We start from the raw sequence: 19,278 nt of genomic DNA, 5'->3' as shown, positions 1-19,278 counted from the left end.
CGACCATCCACTACCAATGCAGTATTATTCGATTTCTACGTCATCCCTGCCAAGATTCTCAAATGGTATCCTAAATCAGGTTTGTCTAGCGTATATGGCAGACCAGATACACACATTTACTACTTGTTTTGAGCTGAAACCATACAAGGAAAATGTCCGGGATAAAATGACCTTCCCCTTTGGCTCTCAGATCAAATTCTGCCCAATACTGATCATGATGGTGGTTACTTATAATCAGAGCCATTATTTTATATATTTGGCTGTGCTGTTGACACACTTACAAATTACATGTCAATAGAAGTCACCCATTAACCAGACACAAACAGATGGACGTTTAACCAGATTTGGGGGAAATTCACTATAAATAATTTTCTGAAAAATGCATCTGGAAGGTACTGAGGGAGAGGGAGGGATGTAGCTCATAGACACTGAATTATTTTTCAGCAGAACCTCGAAAAATAATGGACATAACAGAAACACACTGAGGACTATGATAACAATATCTATTCTGTTTTAACTCAATTATCTTATCGCGTTTTATAATACTTCAATTAATTTAATGTGTTTGTTCTCTTAAATGATACATTTACTGCAACCAGAATCTTGACACTTTGGTTAAAAAAAACTACCCCAACACCCTGCTACACATGCTTGGGACATAGAGAGAAAAAGGATTCTTCAGTTCACAACACGCAGGAGACTACCTTCCCTTGGTGGAATAGTCAAATTAAAGTCCAGAAAAGTTTTTTTTTTTTGCATTAAAACATGCTTTTGTAAAATATCTCTCTATCCCGTAAGAGGGCATAAACACGTGGGTCAGTAGTGAGCAGCTGGATGGATTTCTCTGGCGCACTCTTTCTGGTTTTGGAAATTATTTTCAACAGCTCAAAAAATTTCAATTGCTAATAAGTTGTTAATAAATGTAAGAGGTTCAAAACATTGTAGCGCACTGAAGCAAGCAATATTTTTACGAACCTAATATGCAAAAACAACCCTGGTAACAGTGAGAACTGAATTCATGAAGATATTTCGTGGGATGTTTGTTATCAAATCTACCAAATGCCACCTGAGCCATTTCCCGTAATTGTAAATTATTTCTACAGTAAACTTTGAACATTGACCCAGCTCCTTTATTTCCCGTAAGAGAGAAACAGAAAATTGTCTGCAAAGCCTCCTGTGCAAATCTACAGAAAGGTGTTAGGGCCTTTGGAAATAATTTTGCTTTGTGATTGCTTCCTTTACTTGGTTGCTATGGAAACCCTTAGGCAGTGCTGGTTTTAGCTCCCAAGAGTGTCTTTTGAAGTGTGTCTTTTACATTAATAGAGTTTTTTTTATATTTATTATGTAGATCCATGGTATTAAACATCAACCTCCTTGAGTACAGTTACTCTACACACACCTAATTGTCTCTAGTTGCATGTAAGAGATTTACTTTTATTGAACTTATTCTGTCTCAGGAGGATAAGAGGCTGAGAAGACATGGCATGGTTATGAACATCTATTCCTCAATGCATAGGAAATAGTGCAAGTGACATTACATACCCTTTGACCCCTGACAGTGTCACAGGGTTGATCATTTGTCTCACCTTCTGCCACTGAGAAGCCTCCCATCTGCTGTTGGGGGGAGGTTAGGCTCTTACGTCCTTATTTGTGTATGGTTCCTACACTGCGTACAAGGCTGTTGAGCCCAGGAGGATCAAGAGTAGTGCTGGAGGATATGTCAAGGGTAGCAACTGCAAACACTGGCCACCCCTGTTTCACATCTAGGAGCAAGATTTGTGTCTGTGATTTTTCAGTCAATGGAAGATCTCTAGGGTGGTTGTATTAATATGCTGTGCCATCATTCTAGGTTCTGCTGGGCTATAATTCTAGTCTTTTCATCTACAAATTACAATGTGGGTTTTTAGGAGGAGATAGAAGGCAAAGCCCGGTGGTAGAAGGCTTCAGCTCCATTTCCAGTGTAGCTTGACAGGGCTCTACTGACTGTGGTTTGGTTGGTCGTTGGATCTTCCCTTTGGAGCCAAAATCACATTATGTTATGCAATGGTTGGTAAACCTTCTTATTACTATAGACCTTGAGGCACTCTATACAAGTATTCCCTAAAGACAAACTACTGAGGTTATTGAGGCGAAGGTTTGTGATGAAATGTGCACAATTGACCCTGACTGAGAATTATATTGAATACAACAGCAGACCTTACCAGTGGATACAAGGGACCTCGATGGGCAGTACCTTTGCCCTGAGCATTGCCTATGTTTAGGTCCATCAGTTCGATTTTAGTTACTCTGATGGCAATCCATTTAAAAAGCAGATAAAACTGTGGCGGTGATACATTGACATGTTTGTGATCTGGCATGGCGGGCCCGCCACAGCAGATGAATCAATGTCATGGGTTAATGAGAGGGCTCCTTTCCTTAAATTTCCCATACCATTAGCCAAAATAATGTTGTGTTCTTGGACCTCCTAATCGACAGTAAAGGCAATGATTTTTTAGCGAAGGTTTACAAAAAACTGACTGACAAATACAGACAGTGCCTTAATCTGAGCCGGTGCCTTAATCTGAGCCGGTGGGTCCAGGTTGGGCCCACCAGCACAAATGTTTTGAGGTCAAGGACTTTTTTCCATCATCTGACTTTGACCTACAACAAGAGAGAGAAAGGCAGAAAAGAGAGAAGAAGACAGAGAAAAGGTAAGCATAGAGTGGCAAAGGCAGAAAGCAGGAATGAAATAGAGGCTGCACGAGTGAAATAATTAGGCTGTGGTGTACGTACAGTGTTGGATGAAGACACAAGAATATATAACCTCAACATTCAACAACCCTGGCGGTTGGCTGATTCAGAGTAACACTTTGGGCGTCAGCACTTATTGTTTTATAAGTTAAGCACTGTCTATACCCACTATTTTCTTAAAGGTTGATAAACAATTTAGCTTCTGGGACAGATAATATATCTGAACAAGCGTAGGAATCACTACTGATGTAGGTGACTCTTTTCAGTGACTTTATCTGAATAAATGAACACCTCATGGAGCGTGCTCTGTGAGAAAACACAGACACCAATGTCATCAGCTCTGACGCTTGACAAATTTACTGAGCAGCTAGATGTATAGTACAAGTACTTTGAGCAGAAACTGGTTGAATCGATTGCTGCAATTTTTTCATACAAACCATTTGCACTGAAATAGACAATGGTCTAAACCCATTTTTTGCCCTGTTTACTCTTCAATCCTTCTCTGCTCTCTTTTAGGATTTTTCGCTCCTCACTATGGGCCATATGTATTATCAAACTAATTTGCATTTCCTAACTTCCTAAATAGCGAATTTTAATGAATCGCTATTTAGGAAATGCAAAATGGTATGTATGAACAAAATCGCTTTTATTTTCGATTCCTTAAGGTTCCTTATTTGCAAATTCGCATTTTGCGAATTCACAATTAAGGAATAATTTCCAATGCATTCCTATGGGCCAGGAGGCACATAGGAATGAATGCAAAATAATTCTCAAATTGCGAATTCGCAATTTGCTAATCGCAATTTGAGAATTATTGCAAGGGTGCAGGGGTGTCTCAAAGACACCCTGCTGCACCCCTGAAAAGAACATGTGTGTGCATATGGCGCACATACATGCCCTATGGGCATGTGTGTGCATCATATGCCACCTTTAAAAATGCCAATTTGTACATTTCTGGAAGAATTCGCAAGTTACCATCAACTGAAAGTTGGTGGTAATTTGCAAATTCTTAAACAAAATTTGCAAGCTAAAATTGCTACATACATAGCATTTGAGGAATCGCAAATTTGCGATTCCCTAAATGCTATGGAAAAATAAGGAATGGCACAAGTTTGCAAATCCTCATTTTGGGAATGTTTCGTACATTTGAAAACGTGCAAAACGGCCGTTTGCGAGTCGCAAAGGCCGAAATTCTGCTAATTTCAGCCTTTGCGATTCAAAAACGGCTTGATACATATGGCCCTATGTCATGTTTTGTTTTAGCTCTGTTAGGGCCCTCCATTATACACACCTCTTTTCTACTTCACACCCACCCACCACTTGCACCTCCCTATGCCCTTTTTATTTTACTCTCTGTCCTATGTCTCCCACCAAAACCCCTACTTTTGTTTTGATTTTCTAGCTGCCTCCTGTTCTTTCCAAATCTGCCTGAATATTTTATTTCTGCCTAATTCTGCATTCAGACCATCTGGTTCGAACATCAGACTAGTTACTGGGTACTAGTATGAGCAAATAAAGCTCAGAAAGAGCATTGCCTCACTGACTGACTTGAATGTCTGTGCCCAGAGCAGCTGGAAGTGCAGAGAGGAGTCATTATACATGAAGGCCTGCACAATTTAAAAGCCTAAAAGGCATAGCCTGGCAAGAACAAGCTGTTGCTCCTCATGTTTTGAAACGTTTATGAATACCTTGGACATGCTTATTGAAATCCAACGTAGACAAGAAAGCTTTGCAAGTGAATAATGTCCTCTCTCAAACTGGAGCGCTCATCTTGAAAATCATCTTAAAGAGTAGAACCGGAAGTAAATAGTGAATATGGGCTTATCTTTGAAAATAGTCCACTTTTGATGTTTATTTTTGAAGAAAGGGTAATTTGGTGTCATTTTGTTTCTACAGAAGATACTTTTCCCAAATCAACGAAGAGACATCTTAAGCAATGCAATGTAGCATTCAGGTGTGTTGCATTGAGTCAACAAGAGAAGCAGGCTTTGCGCATACCTACCTACGAAGGTGCAGATATGTGACCGCAATGCCAGGCAGCGCGCAAAGCACATTTGACAAGCCTGCGCATAGCAGTGCATAACACATCATACACGAAAGCAGTAACCCACCAAAGTTCCTGAAAGAGCCTTCTCAGAGACGTAGCATCCAATGGTGCAGCAGGTGCAGTTGCGCCGGGGGCCGGAGGGGCCCACAGAACCCTGATTGTTGCTGGATTTTATCCTTCACACAGCAGCCATGGGGCCTATCTCAGGTCCTTGCACAAGAGTCCAGGGCACATTGGATACCCTACAGAAACTCACAGGGACATCTATCATGGAAGTGTCCAGGAGAGAACATTATACTTTCCGGGAGCCAGGACAGTCCGGAGTAGCCTGGGAGCCAGGCACCAGAATGCAGAGATGGGAGGACTGGGGTTGCTTGGAGGAGGCAGCACAGGCTGGACTGTTCCTATTGGAGCAGGACCCAGTGTAATAGAAATATGATTGGACATAACCATATGGCTGGTTTCATAGTCGTAGTCATAGTCATAGGTTCTTATACAGCGCACAAATCACCAATAGGTCTCAGGGCGCTTCATAGTTTCATAGTTGGCAAATAACGAAGGACTGGAGTATGGCTGAGGAATTAACTGTGTCTGAGTCTGATTCAAGCATTCCACCCATTACTTCTTTTGTTTAAAAAAAAAATGGGATGCCCTAAGTATGACACACATGCCCAGGCATGGGTCCTGTGTTCACTATGCTATTGGACTGTACCAGCACCTCACTGATGAAGTAACAGGACACACCCGCTCTGAGAATCCAGCTACCTTTCCTATCACTTGCTGGCTTTGTGCTTGCATTTGACCCTGTACAGTGCTCGGCTGCCTTTTGGCTAGGTTTGCGCTATATAAATAACGCATACATACAGTTCAGGCCCAACACGCCGAAATCAGTCTGAGGCTGTTTGTGTTCTGTCTGGTGAGGACCTGATATGGCTCTTAATGCTAGACTGTTCCTGATGGAGAAGGGCCAAGGCTGATTTAAATATGGCTGGTCTCTATCTACATGGGGGACAAGAAAAGCTATGAACTGGAATGTGACCTGAGTAATTACCAGTGGCGGAGATTAATTCACACATTGCACCAACCACCTTCTTGTTTTTCCTCATCCACTGTGCTAGCCTGCACGAAAACATAACTTCAATGTTGTTCCTTTTGTCTCCATAATCGGTTCTTCAGTATAGGAGAATCCATTGCATATGTTCATAGACTGGCTTTCTTCAAGTAAAGAGGTGTTCGTGTTCATTCTACCGAAGGCTCATTTATGTCAAAGTCTTCTCCGAGTACTTAAAAGTAAACAAACACACTGAATAAGTATGTTTTGCCTCTGTACATTTGATAAAAAAAGTTTCCTTGAGGCAAAATATGAAAGAATTTATACTATCTTTTTATCAAATTCTATCCAGTTTTAATTACATGTTTGGTACATCCCTTTGGAAGGTTTTTACATTTAATACAACTATTTGAACTAAAAATAACACAGATGATGGCAGGCTGCCCATCAAATAGTGGCAAACATTGACCTATGTCAAGGAACAGTCTACCCCTTTGCTTTGTAGAATACTTTTGTGAAACTTATCTGAGGCTTTCCTGTGTTAGGTGTTTCCTACAAAAACTCAAAGTTTTGTTTCTTTTCTTCGTGGTTGCCGCCAGCACCAGTTAGCTTACATAATCTTTTGACTGTTGGATCTCCTTACGCCACACTTACTAAGATCTCACTCGGTATATGTAAAAAGTGCGTTTGTAAGTGCCAGTTGCTAGTAGTTAGTCATTTGTGGCCAATTTTTAGGTCCCTGCTCACCAAATTGCTACCCGGGAGTCACCTTCCTCCCTGGCCACAAGGAGCAAGTTGTATTCAGCGATCCTTTGGAAAAAGCTCAGGTCCTAGGCGATGAGTGTCACGGTTACTTTTGTTGCCTTCGGTCTATGTTGATTTCATAGAAGTGCTTGGATTAAAATAAAACATCACTTATGGTGAATTTGATAAATAACAATCAGGGTTTTAAAGCAAGGTGCTTCCCACCAAAAATGTTAGCTGGCTGTTTCGTTTAAAAGCTGGTGGCAAAGTGAGATTTACAGATGTTTTTTGTCACGTGAAGTTAGATTTATCTGCTTAGAACTTGACGAGGACTTGAAGAAGGTCAGATAAATATCCACTGCTAAAACCAATTAAACTTACTTGAGTATACGTTCTCTTTCACTTCTTTTTATAAGTGGTCTGAAGACAATGTGCATGGATCTTACCAAGGTATTTAGCCATGTATGAGCATCCGTGCTCCACTAGTGAACTACCACACCTGCCAAAAACTCCAGTAAATGCGCTACGAGCAGCAATTAAACAGATGTTTCCTGTAGGAACAGTTGTTAGGTTATACTGTGTCATATTATGTTTTCTAATTGTGTAATGTTATATTATATAATTTTGTTATGGTCATCTATTGACTGTGACCAGAATAAACATGGGCGGAAAATTCGTTCCGCTCGCGGATTTTGCGGGTTTTCGGTAAATTCGCAATCGCGAGATTCACGAATTTCCCGCAAAATCCGCGAGCGGAACGGATTGGGTCAAAAGTTCAAGCTGACTTTTGTAACTCTTTTAGTATGGCGCCGGCAAGCTGCCAGTGCCATTCTAAAATATTTACAAAAGTCAGCTTCAACAGGAAGCTCTAATAGATAAAGTAAAGCAGGTGCTCGAGTTGAAGCTCAAATTCAGTTACACAATCATTAATCACCCCAAACTTGGGGAGATTAATGATTGTGTAACTTAATTTGACCTTCAACTCGAGCACCTGCTTCACTTTATCTATTAGTGCTTCCTGTTGAAGCTCTTTGTAGCTATTTTAGAATGGCGCTGGCATCTTGCCGGCGCCATTCTAAGTGGGGCTGAGGGCAGAAGGGCCCAAAAGTGGGACAGATGGCAGAAGGGGACAAAAAATGAGTGGGGCAGAGGGAAGAAGGGCACAGAAACGAGTGGTACAGAGGGCAGAAAGGCATAGAAAACGAGAGGGTGGCAGTGATTAACCAGGCAAAAAAAAACCAGTGAACACACAAAGCGCCACGCGAACACCCGCGAACACGCAAAGCGCCCCGCGAACACGCAAAAATTAAAAAATCCGCAAATTCGCATGAATTCGTGAATTTTGCGGATTGCGAATTCACAAATCCGCAAATTCGCGGATCGTGAATTCGCAAAATTCGCCCATGCTTAGACCAGAGATCCTAGTATGAGGAATATGCCATACAGCCTAATCATATCACTATTCTTCATGATGGCCAGACATACTGCCAGCGAATTGGAATTGAAGATATGTGATCCACAGTCTTTATTACGCACCCCAGTAGGTGTTATGTAAGCAGCCACAGACTGTGTAATTTAAGGAGCTAATGTGGATGCAAAGTAAGCAGACTTGGGATGTGCACCTTGAGCTGACACAACTGCTTTTGCGTAAGCAGCTACAGTGAGTGTTATTCAATTTCAATTCAATTTTATTAAATATGTTTTGGAACTCCGTAGAGATCCACATATTATACAATTACAAACAAAATATGAGAATTAAACCGTATATAACAACTCATGCAGGCAGTAATTATACAAAAACAATATACCATTCTACTAATAAAGTTCTAAGAAACATTTAAAAAAATTAAAAATTTTGTTACAAAAGATTCCATTTGGGGGACTGAAGATAGCATCCAACAAGGCTGTTGCGGAAGAAATACCAAACTGAATACATGCCGGTTTTATCCAGAGGCGACGGTAAGTCAATAATGCTGGACAAACTAGCAGGACGTGTTTGGAATCTTGAATTGCAAGGTTACAGTAATTGCATACATTAGATATGCCATACCATTTAGTCAACAACTTATTCAGGGGGAGCAAGTCCTGCCTGAGGAGTAGCCAAAAGCGGCGTAAGCCGTGGGGGATGTTCCATGACAGGTAAGGTTGTACTTGTCTAATTATATAGGAATCAACAACTTGTATAACCCCCTTTTTTTGTATTATTAAATTCCGATCCCTCTCATACCTTAGCTTCCATGTTGCTTGTTTTAATTGTAATTTTAATTGATTCATGGAAAGCTCTAGGATAGATGCTTCCTCCAAATCCAAGAGAGTGATGGCTCTCCTATAGTTCTTTATTAGGGTCGAATATTCATTTAGTGGGCCCATCAACTCTTTTGTGATAAGAGATCTGAGAGTAGTTGGCTTTCCTTTAATCAGACAAATAACCCAGTGAATCACTCCTGCAAGTCCCTGTGCCCAGCTACTCCTTAGGCCGAGTTCTAAACGCAGGGTTGCAGCACTACAACTGTTGTTTACCGAGGATACATTTCTCAGTAGGGAGCCCTCCACTGTGTCCAGGAAGCCCCATTCCGCTAGGTCAATTAATTCAACTCCATATAGCAGAGTCGGGGGGACTTTTGCCCGAAAGGCCTCCAGCAAATGAACAAAGTGTCTTTGGCCTGTTGATTTATACAGTGCTCTTAGGCCTTTACCCTGAGACTTTGCTTTTCGGGAGCTGCTTTCAATATGTGATTTGTTGCCCAAACTACTGGTGACTACCATACCTAGAAAGACATACGATTTTACTCTTTCTAATTTTTGACCTCCCAATTCCCAACTAATGTGGTCCAACTTTAGTTTATTTCGTCCTTCCAAGCACATTATCTTACTTTTAGAAATGTTTGTTTTCAGAAAATTCTCTTCGGGGAAGGTGTGCAGTGCATGTAGACGATTATTAAGACCCTTAGGGGTGAGATCTAGGATTAAAATGTCGTCCGCATACATTAGGCAGGAGATATGTCTTTCGCCTAAGCGTGGTGCAATTCCTACACATGTCGATAAAGTGAGGGGAAGGTCGCTAACATAAAGGGAAAATAAGAGGGGAGCTAATAGGCAGCCCTGTTTGAGGCCATTTGCTGATGGGATGAGCCGGGAGAGACCTCTTTCTCCTCCCAACAGAACTTTACACCATGTGTTGTCATGCAGATCCTGGACCAAACATAAGAGTCTGTGTGGCATTCCTAAGTTGTGTAGCTTTCTCCACAATACCTGACGGTCGACCTTATCAAAGGCCGTGGAGAAATCTATGAAGGCCGCATAGACTCTCCCTTTTCTTACTCTTATGTACTTGTCAACTATTACCTGGAGGGCGGTTAAATTGTCCATGGTCCCGTGGTTTTTTCTAAAGCCTGTCTGTTCGAGTGGCAGGACATTTGAAGACTCCACCCATGCATTTATCCGTTTAAGCAGGCATCTAGTAAAAACTTTGCCGATTGCATCCAGCAATGCAATCTGGCGATAGTTCTGGGGGAGGAGACGGTCACCCTTTTTGAACAATGGGACCAGGATGCTTCCCTTCCAGGAAGGTAGAACCTTTCCGCTTAATAGGCAGGTATTGAAAATTGGACACAAAAGCTTGCTCCATTTGACCCTGTTCTGCTTTAACACATTGATGGGAACTTCATCGGGGCCCATAGCCCCTGAGCGTCTCATTTCCCCAATAGCAAGATCTATGTCTTTTTCTGAAAAAGACTCTAACGGCGGACTTGTTTCTATTAGCCGTGCTTGGGGTGAAGCAGTGTGGTTACTGGCATAGAGGTTTGAGACAAAATCCCTCCATATATGTTCCTCAATAGGGATGGGAAGCGGACTGGTTCTCGTTCCGCACCCCTCACCTATAAGGGACCAAAATTGTCTCATTTCCCCATTGGTTGCTGCTTCCCTTATTTTTACCCAGATGGCGTCCTCTTTTTCTTTGCGAAGTGCGAATAAGAGTCTTCTCCTTCTCCTTTTTAGTATTGTTATTTGTCGAGATATAGCGTCAGTTCTATTTAAATATTGGGCCCTTATTAATTTATTCAAGTCTACGTTGAGCAGTTTCAGGGGACAGGGGATTGTTTTGATGGACTTTTTCTTATTCTGTTTTTGTGCCCCTGTTATTATCGACTTCAGAAACAGGGAAAAAGCTCGTTTTCGCGGCCATACCAGGAGGGGAGCTCAGAAATTGCTATATCTAGCAAATCCTCCAGGTATCGATGAGCCCTTGCGTTCCAGTAGCATCTTCCGGAACTGTTACCAAAGTTTATTTGGTTACTGTACAAAGTCCATTGATCACATTTGGGAGGGTTTACGTTCATCGAGATGGATAGGATTTTATGATCGCTGAATATGGTATCAATTACAGCGATATCCTTTAATAACTCAAATGAATGAGACCCTATTATGACATAATCAAGAATCGATTCCCCTTGATACGATTTGTGAGTAAAATTTGCTGGGGAGTCCGAGGGAAGACGCCCATTTGCGATTATCCCATCGGTTTCTGCCAACTCATTTAATAATAGTTTACCCCGTTTATTTGTTAATATGCTTTCAGGGAACGTTGCTCGAGGAATATGGAGTGTTTCTTCTCTTATTTTGTCGGAAAATAAATTTAAACTAAAGTTGGAGATCTTGCAGTTCAAGTCCCCGGTTAGGATGATAACCGTTCTGGGATCTTTCTCCTTAATACTCTGTATATGGAGGAAGATTTTGTTTAAAATTGCATTAAAACCTGCTTCAGGTGGAATGTAAGCATTTATCAAGGCCAGGTGGATTCTGGTTAAGGGGTTGCCTGACCCAAACAGAGTTACTACCTGGAAAAGTTTACTCGGGTCCATGAAGTGATCATAGTCCCAGTTTATACGGTTTGATAGAAGGCAAGCTATACCCCCACTGGCGTGGCCTTTTTTATTTGCAGTGGCACTACCTTCCAGTGCAATATAGTCCTTCCCTATTTGGATATTTCCATTGCACCATGTCTCCTGGAGGCAAATTATATTTGCCTCTAGCGACAAAAGGAATTGTGTTTTCTCTGGATTATTTTTTAGACCTGCTATGTTCCACGATATTATGGATAGATCTGTGCTAAAATTACTGATTGGATGATGGTTTACCTGAAGATTTTTCGGCCAGTACTTTGGGGAGCCAATTCCAATGATCCTTTTCCTCTCCAGAAGTAGTTTGATATGTTAAGAAAGAGGAGTTAGCATAGGATACTACACGAGAGTCATTGGACTTGCTTATTTTTAATTCTTTGATTTCACCCAAATTGTTTATGTTACCTGTTGCAGCTAGCAGCAGGGAGGAGGGTGGATTCTGTTGGTTTAGCGATTTGGGGGCATAATTCCGTCTGATGGGCATTAATACAGGAATTACGTCTATTCCTCTACTCTGAAGGTCTTCTGCCCGTTGTAGGATGAGGTTAGCTACTAATTTAGAATGAAATTTCACCCTCGTAACCGTCCCCACTTCAGATTTTAGTTGCAGAACTATGTCTAGGTCGGCTGATTGGATAAGTTTCAGATTAGCAGATTCTTGAAAGTATTTCAACAAGAGGGATCTGTTCAGGATACAATCAGCTTCAAAAAGGGGAAAGAAATACACCCATACAGTATCTATATTATATTCCTTAGATTCTTTACCCGGGGTACCCTTTGTAGGTGCTCCCGTGGAGGCAGTTATGAAAGGATTAAATGATGAAATTTTTTGGGCAGGGAGATTTTGCTTATGCCCTAATGAAATTAGTTTATCTGCTTCCTGGCTCGTGGCACCTTGGGAGGGAATACCCTGGGAGGATGCTCCCTGGAAGACAGATGCAAAAGGATTGAGTGCAGAAGTAGCTTGGGTAAGTGGCTTTTGCACCTGACCTGGAGAGGTCGATTTGTGTACCGCTTTTGTATCCCTAATATTGTTGCTTTGTTGACCGAAGGTGAATATGTTAGCTATTGCAGATAAGGGGGATGCTTGGGAAGATAAGGAGGGTGACGTTGCCTTGGATGGAGAGGCGGTGTTTTCTTTGGCTGACATATTGACAGAGTTTTTATTTATTCCCACTGCCATCTGTACTTGGTGTATCGCTTTCGGTAAGGGAGAGTTTAAATGTTTCCTAAAGAGAATTTTCCTCCGCCTATTTTTTTCTATCCGTCTTAACAGTTTCCTCTTATGCTTTCCGTTCTTTTTTATTGACACAATTTTCCCTCTATTATCAATTTCTCCCAGGATAGCTTCCTCCTCTATATCCCCGTCCCCCTTCTGCTTCTTAAAGATTGGGAACAGATCATTTCCAGTTTTTGGCGGGATTTCCCCATGGGGTTTTATTTCAAAGTCGTTACTTGATGAACCTTTTAGACGGGATGGTGGCTGGGGAACACTTATTTTCTCCTGTGCTATTTTTGTGGTAATTATGGCTACTGGGGAATGATCTTTTATACCTATCTTATCTGAGGCCAGGGGCGGAGAGGTTGGCACCTTCCCGTCCACATCCTTCTCCCTTTGGGACCTCAACAGGACTTTTAAAATTTGAGTCACTGTATCAAGCACACAATCAGATCCCCCTACGAATTTTTCCAATAATTGTAAGATGGAAGCCAGTAAGTGTTCTAAAATGTGGAGGGAATCAGAGAACGGTTTATCGGGCCCCTTACATTGGAAGGTATTTATTCCGGTCAAGTTTAAGTTAGGGCTAGAGGAAAAATGTGAATGTGAGGATTTAGATGGAGTGCTACTGTAGAGATGTAAGCCGGCGTGGTTTGACATTATCGGGGTGTTCTGGGGTAGCTCAACTTTTGTAGGATCAGATTCTAAGTACCGTTGACATAGGACTTCATCCAGAATCATTGGGGACAATCCGTTGTGAAATGACATTTTGGTTAGTGAACTGTTAGCTGGCTGAGTAGCGTCATCGTGAGGTATTATCATGATGTTTAAATTATCTTGCTCTATGTCTTTTTTTGTTTTTATGACTACCTCTGGTACGAGGTCAATATTATTTTTCAGAGTTGAAAATAGGGGGGGTGAAAACTCACTCTTGAGGGGAGATTGTGGCGCCCTTGTTGGCCCTGGACTCATGTCTGCCGTTACCTTTTTAATTTCAGGGCTCTCTCGCAGGTTATTAGGGGCAGAATCTAAGTGAATAGCTCCGGAGTCCTTTGGGTCCATTGCTTTATTGTCCACCCCTGTAGCTTTGTTTTTACCGTTTTCCCAGAAGTTGAAGAGCTGACACGTACTTTTCATGTTGGTAGATTGGCTATGTTTGTTTCGGAGAGGATTTGATTTTGTTTTAGTGCTAGATCTTCCTACTATTATTTTCCCAGATCTTAGTTTCTTTGTCATCGTGGCAGGTGGACGATGTCGCGGTTGCACAATAAAATAACGTGGCCGAAATGGTTAAAGGTCTCTGGGATTACGCTACAAGGGAATATTTCTAGGGTCTGGAGCTTGAATACAGAACCTGCAACACACTGGCTAAAGCTACAAACTCACAGGTAATATAGGACAAGAGTAGAATATGGATTACCGGGCGTAAGGGAGTGGGCCTAGCCTGGCCTTCTCGTGCCTCTGAGGGCCTCAGAGGGCCCGCCCTTGTCCCGGGCTTCTCCCGGGCGCTACCCGCGCGCTACCGCGCTGCGGTGTGCAGACACTCAATAAATACGTCGCGAAGGTTACTGGGCATGGCCTACAGGGAGAGCGTCACCGGGTGTGATTGGTGATTCACACTGCTGGGACTCTTGGGAGATTGAGTCCAGAGGTGCACACGCTCGCAGCCCTGAAAGCCTTCAGCCCAAAGGAGGTGATGACAGTCAGCTGTTGTGAAGCGGGACCCGCGGAGCGGGTCCGGTGAAAAGTAGCGCCTAGCAGAGCGCTTCCAAGGAGTCTAGCAGAGCGCTTCCAGGGGGTCGTGTACAGCTTCCTCTGACCACCAGCGCCAAAGCACAGTCACGAACACAGCAGGAAAGGTGTGTGGGTGTTACATATACAACCACAGTGTGCGTAACATAAAGAGCAACAGTGGGTGTAACAACCATCAAGTGCGGGTGGAACATAAGGAGCCACAATCGATGTAATGAAGCAGCAGTAGAGGGTTTAAATTAACCAGCCCCAGTGGGTGTAATGTAAATAGCAAAGTGGGTGTTGCCCCGACAGCCAGAGTGAGTGTAATACAAGCAGCCACAGTGGATGTAACATCAGCATTTACAGTGGGTATAATATATGTAAACATAGAAAATGCATTGTAATGTACTACAGTGAGCGTAACATTAGCAGCCACAGTGAATGTAATGTAAGAAGCCACGGATGCAACCCTAGCTGCCTTAGTGGGTGCGCTATGTTGGGGTGGTCTTTCGGGCACTGTGGCACTGCCAGGTGCACCAGCTTGAAAGGACAGGTATGTGGGCTGTTTTATTTCTTTGGACCGTCATGCTGACTAATCTTTAAGGCGCTAGGCTACCCGACAGGCCAGTTCAACTCGAGCACTAATTTTTGGGGACCGGGACTTATTTTTCCACATCAAATATTTACCAAGAGAAAGAGAGGGAAAAAACATAAATTGTAAAGACGGAAGCAGAGAAAGAGTGCAAACCCCGTAACAAAAGAAGAAAACAGGAACCTGCAAGAGTGAGTTAAAGGGGCGGGGACTGTCTGGTGATGCATTGAGGAGGCATGAGGTGGATTTACACCGGCCACGTGCTTCTGATGAGAGCTTTGGGCACGGCACTCTTTATTTCACATACTAAACGCTGGTTGTAGTGACACTCCAGAGCGACTGATTCTCACCTACATGATAGCACTAAGGTTTGCACAAATTCACTGTCAGCTCACTAGATATTGCTCAGTGGTAACTAAAAGGTGAGCTTTCTTGCCTTGATGAGGATACAATTCAAAAATAAGTGAGTCTCCTCATTTAAAATACGACAACAGAAATGATTTGATCCTGCTGAGTTATTATTTTGTTTTAGGGCATTGAGAGGTCTTCTTGGGTACCTTTAAATAATGATATCCAGGATCAGAATTAGATTTTCTTTTCTCCACAGGGTATATTTTGATATTCTTATTCTTCTTGCTGTCTCACTCAGCATACCAATGCAGTGCTAGCTTCATACACACACCCGGGTCCTGGCTGATCATTCGTGTATTTGAAAATGTGAGCTTTCTTGTCACAAAATGGCAAAAACAATAAGACACATGATTTATTTCCCTACGTTCTGTGCTGTGTTTTCTACAGCGCTGTGGCCGCAGGAACACACGTTCTCTACATCTCGATGGGACATTCTTTGTTGCTGGAGCACTTTTTATACAGAATGACAGACACACCACACACTGTGCTCTTGCTATTGAATCTGAACACAAAGGCATAATCTTCACAATAAATAATACTGAATTTCATTTAGTCATAAGACACTATTTTTTGAAGCATTTTTATATCTATCGTTTTTCAGCAACGGCCTTTCTCTGGTATGGGGATGGCAAATACAAGTAGGTTAACACTCGATTGCAACTAATACTGATTTTTTTCAATGCTTCGTGGGTGAGTTTTATGGTTGGAAGGTAAAACCCTAGGGGAAATTTACTAACACTTTGCACCAGATTTGTATCGTTAGTGACTCAAACCCACCACAATGTGTTGTGTTGGGGTTTACTCGGTAGTGGCTCCTGGAGGGAGTGCAGCCGGCCGGTGATGCAGGGTGGGGGAGGGGCAGGGTGGGTGGGGGGTAGTAAATCGTTTTATTTATTTATTTGTATACTTACCTCCGTTAGGCCATAATCCGGAGTTTACTACCCCCCACCCTGCCTCTCCCCCACTCTGCATCACCGCCCGGCAGAACTCCCTCCAGGAGCCGCTACTGGGTTTATTGTCCAAGGCAATCACAATTTAGTTAGAAAGTTGCTTAAAGTAGAGCAAAGTAGCACTATGCACGACTTGGCATTGCATTGGTGGTACATGAGTGGTCCCTTAAATCCACCCATGGATTTTGATGCAAACCTAATTTACTAACATTTATAGACTGGAGTTTGAACCCCAAACATGTCTCCTCGAGGCATGTTTAACAGTGGAGCAGTTTCCAAAAATGTCCAAGCTTCTCCAGCATTCCATGTTTGCAGCACACAACGTTGGTAAAGTATTACACTTTGTCACAGCATAGCTTTTATACTGAAAAGATTCCCTTCCAGTACAAAACTGTGCCTAAAAGAACGGGCTCACACTTCTACTGAGTTGCACCGGTGTGTGTGCGCGAGCGCAAGGCTGTCTAAAGGGCTTCGGTGTTGAGGAAGATAAAAAGAGCATCATATCTTAATAGATATGGTGGTGTGTTTCTCTCTCTCCCTTTGAGGCAACACAGAACAACTGCTTAGATTTCTCCCTTGCGCTCCTCCAAAACTTAGAATATTTGTCCCACTGTGTTCTGCAGTTTAGCAATCACGATGATGTGCCAGTTGTGTGAAGATGTGCAGTGTGACACACCTCACAGCTCAGCGCAGTTTTTCAGAAAAGTTCATCAGCTTTGAAGACGTTTTTGAAAAGGGGTTAGTGAGGAAAATGCTCCACAGAGGAGCCCTGCTCTGCAGCAAGAACAGGGCAGGGAATAACATCTGCATACCTCTCTCCTTGCAGCACCACTTAGTTGTCTAATCCCAGAAGTCAGATGGTTGGGGTCCTAGATTGATGGCCACCTTTCTGATTCCCCCACTGTACCCAAATATTGCTGCAAAATAGTATCCATTCCACACTGGAAAGGGCATCAAGCTGCAGAGCATGTCTGAAGTACAACTAGTTCAAAAACAATTGAGGGAGGTAGAGCAAGTCGTTGGATTCGTGCTCCACAGGGATAATTACATAAACAAAGTGAATCCAACCAGGGAAAGGGAAAAGAGTGATCAATAGTGATTGAAGCACTCAGAGTTTTGAAAAATACCCCTCACACACCAAAAGGCCCCTTGGTGTCATGCTTCATCATCGGGGTCTTCGCACCCCTCTACCGGGATGCGGCGTGCTGCGACCTACGACTACGCGGGAGCACTTGCAGTGTTGACTATGTGTGGTGTCCAGTGTGTGGGGTATAATAAGAGTGAGTGGGGGGTGCGTAGTGAAAAAAGTTAAAAAGTACCTGGCACTGGAGTATAAAAGAAAAAAATGTTATTCTGAACTCTGGCTGGTACTGTTAAAAGAAGTGCAGGTCGAGGTCTAAGTTGTATAATGAACAAGGCCTCTGGTGTGCGTTGTTGTCGACATGTGGTGAACAAGTCTCCGAAACATGTCGACAACAACGCACACCAGAGGTCTTGTTCACTATTGATCACTCTTTTCCCTTTCCCTGGTTGGATTCACTTTGTTTATGAAGTACAACTAGGGCATTCTCAGGTAAATGGGGAAAACAATATTTATTTGTGGAGTACAGATTCCCAAATTCACCCAACAATTTGACGTAACTTAAATGTACCCCAGCCATTAGATTCAGAAGACAAGGAAATGGTGGGGCTACAGACATGTCGTAAAAACGGTTACAATGTCAGATGGCATCAAGCTTCGCGATGCATTTCAGAATTTAAAAAAAAACATATAAAAATAAACCCGCAAAGAAAGGGCTCCTAGGTACCCAGGGGCAGCTCCTTCGTAATCCCCCCACTCATCAGAGTCAGTAAAAGAAAATTAAAATTACAATGAAACAATATCTTTTTATTTTTCTGTTACTGGCTCTGGCATGAGTGTAGGGCCATGGCAGACAGGGTGTGGGCACTAGTTTGCAGGTTAGTTTGGCCGTCCGTCCTAAACCAACGAAACAGACATGCGCACTTCTATTTCTCCAACCTGGCTGTGTTCACAGCCGGGTTGGAGAAAAGCTGCAGGTTTCAAGGCAGTGTCTGAGCGGCAGAGCAGACCAATTCTGGTGCTGCTCTCATAGAGAGCAGTGTCTGGATTGGGTGTGCAGCCTCTGCATTCCCAGAGACTGCTGGGATCTCACAGAGGCAGCCCTCGGAGGTGGCAGTGAAAGGTAAGTTACATTTTGTATTGTACTTTCCCTGTACCTCCTACCCGCACCCGCCCGTCTGTCCACCCCCCATCTTCGGGTTGTGGCGGCCGCCACTGTAGGTACATCACATATCTGAGCTTCTCTCTACAAACCTACTGAAATATAAACAAAGTAGCTGGCAGTTACATAGAGCATTACTGCAACATATATCAAAATGCAGCAAAGAAAAATGTGTGGTGCCTCTCGTTGACAAATCTGAGGGCATTGGGCTCCTTAACTTCGACAATTCATCTAGGGAGAATATGAGACATGAGTGCTTCTTTCTGCACCTTGGAGGCACTTTAATATTACAGAAAGACTGCAATATAGTTGCAGGCGTACAGGCAAATGAGCTATCCTGGGGCACACTAATTGCATTCAACATATGAAGGCTGGGGAATGGTGTCCCATGGACCCCCAGACACCCGCCACCAGGCAGATGCATTACCTCCCAGCACCAGCCTGGAGGAGGACCTCTGTCCCTTTTGAGAGGCTGGACGTGTTGCCACCTGCAGATGAAAGTTGGACCAGTTGCTTCAGTCATTCCAGATTTCACTAATGCTCTGCCCCACTACAGATGTGAGTTCACGCATTAATGGCAATAGGTTGCATTGAGCTGGTCTGCAACTGGTGCACACAATTAAAGCTATGCCGTGGCACAGTCCAGGGCAGGGCAG

The 19,278-nt window shown here is 42.9% G+C and overlaps 1 protein-coding gene across 1 annotated transcript in view; it reads left to right on the top strand.

Moving 5' to 3' along the window:
- LOC147696851 (disks large homolog 2-like) overlaps nucleotides 1–19,278 on the top strand; it is a 734,055-nt gene that overhangs the window by 477,159 nt on the left and 237,618 nt on the right. The gene's annotated exons all lie outside the window — the stretch shown is intronic.

This window comes from Lissotriton vulgaris, chromosome 8, assembly GCF_964263255.1.
Source record: "Lissotriton vulgaris chromosome 8, aLisVul1.2, whole genome shotgun sequence".
Lineage (NCBI taxonomy): Eukaryota > Metazoa > Chordata > Amphibia > Caudata > Salamandridae > Lissotriton > Lissotriton vulgaris.
This window is presented reverse-complemented; position numbering and strand designations above follow the sequence as displayed.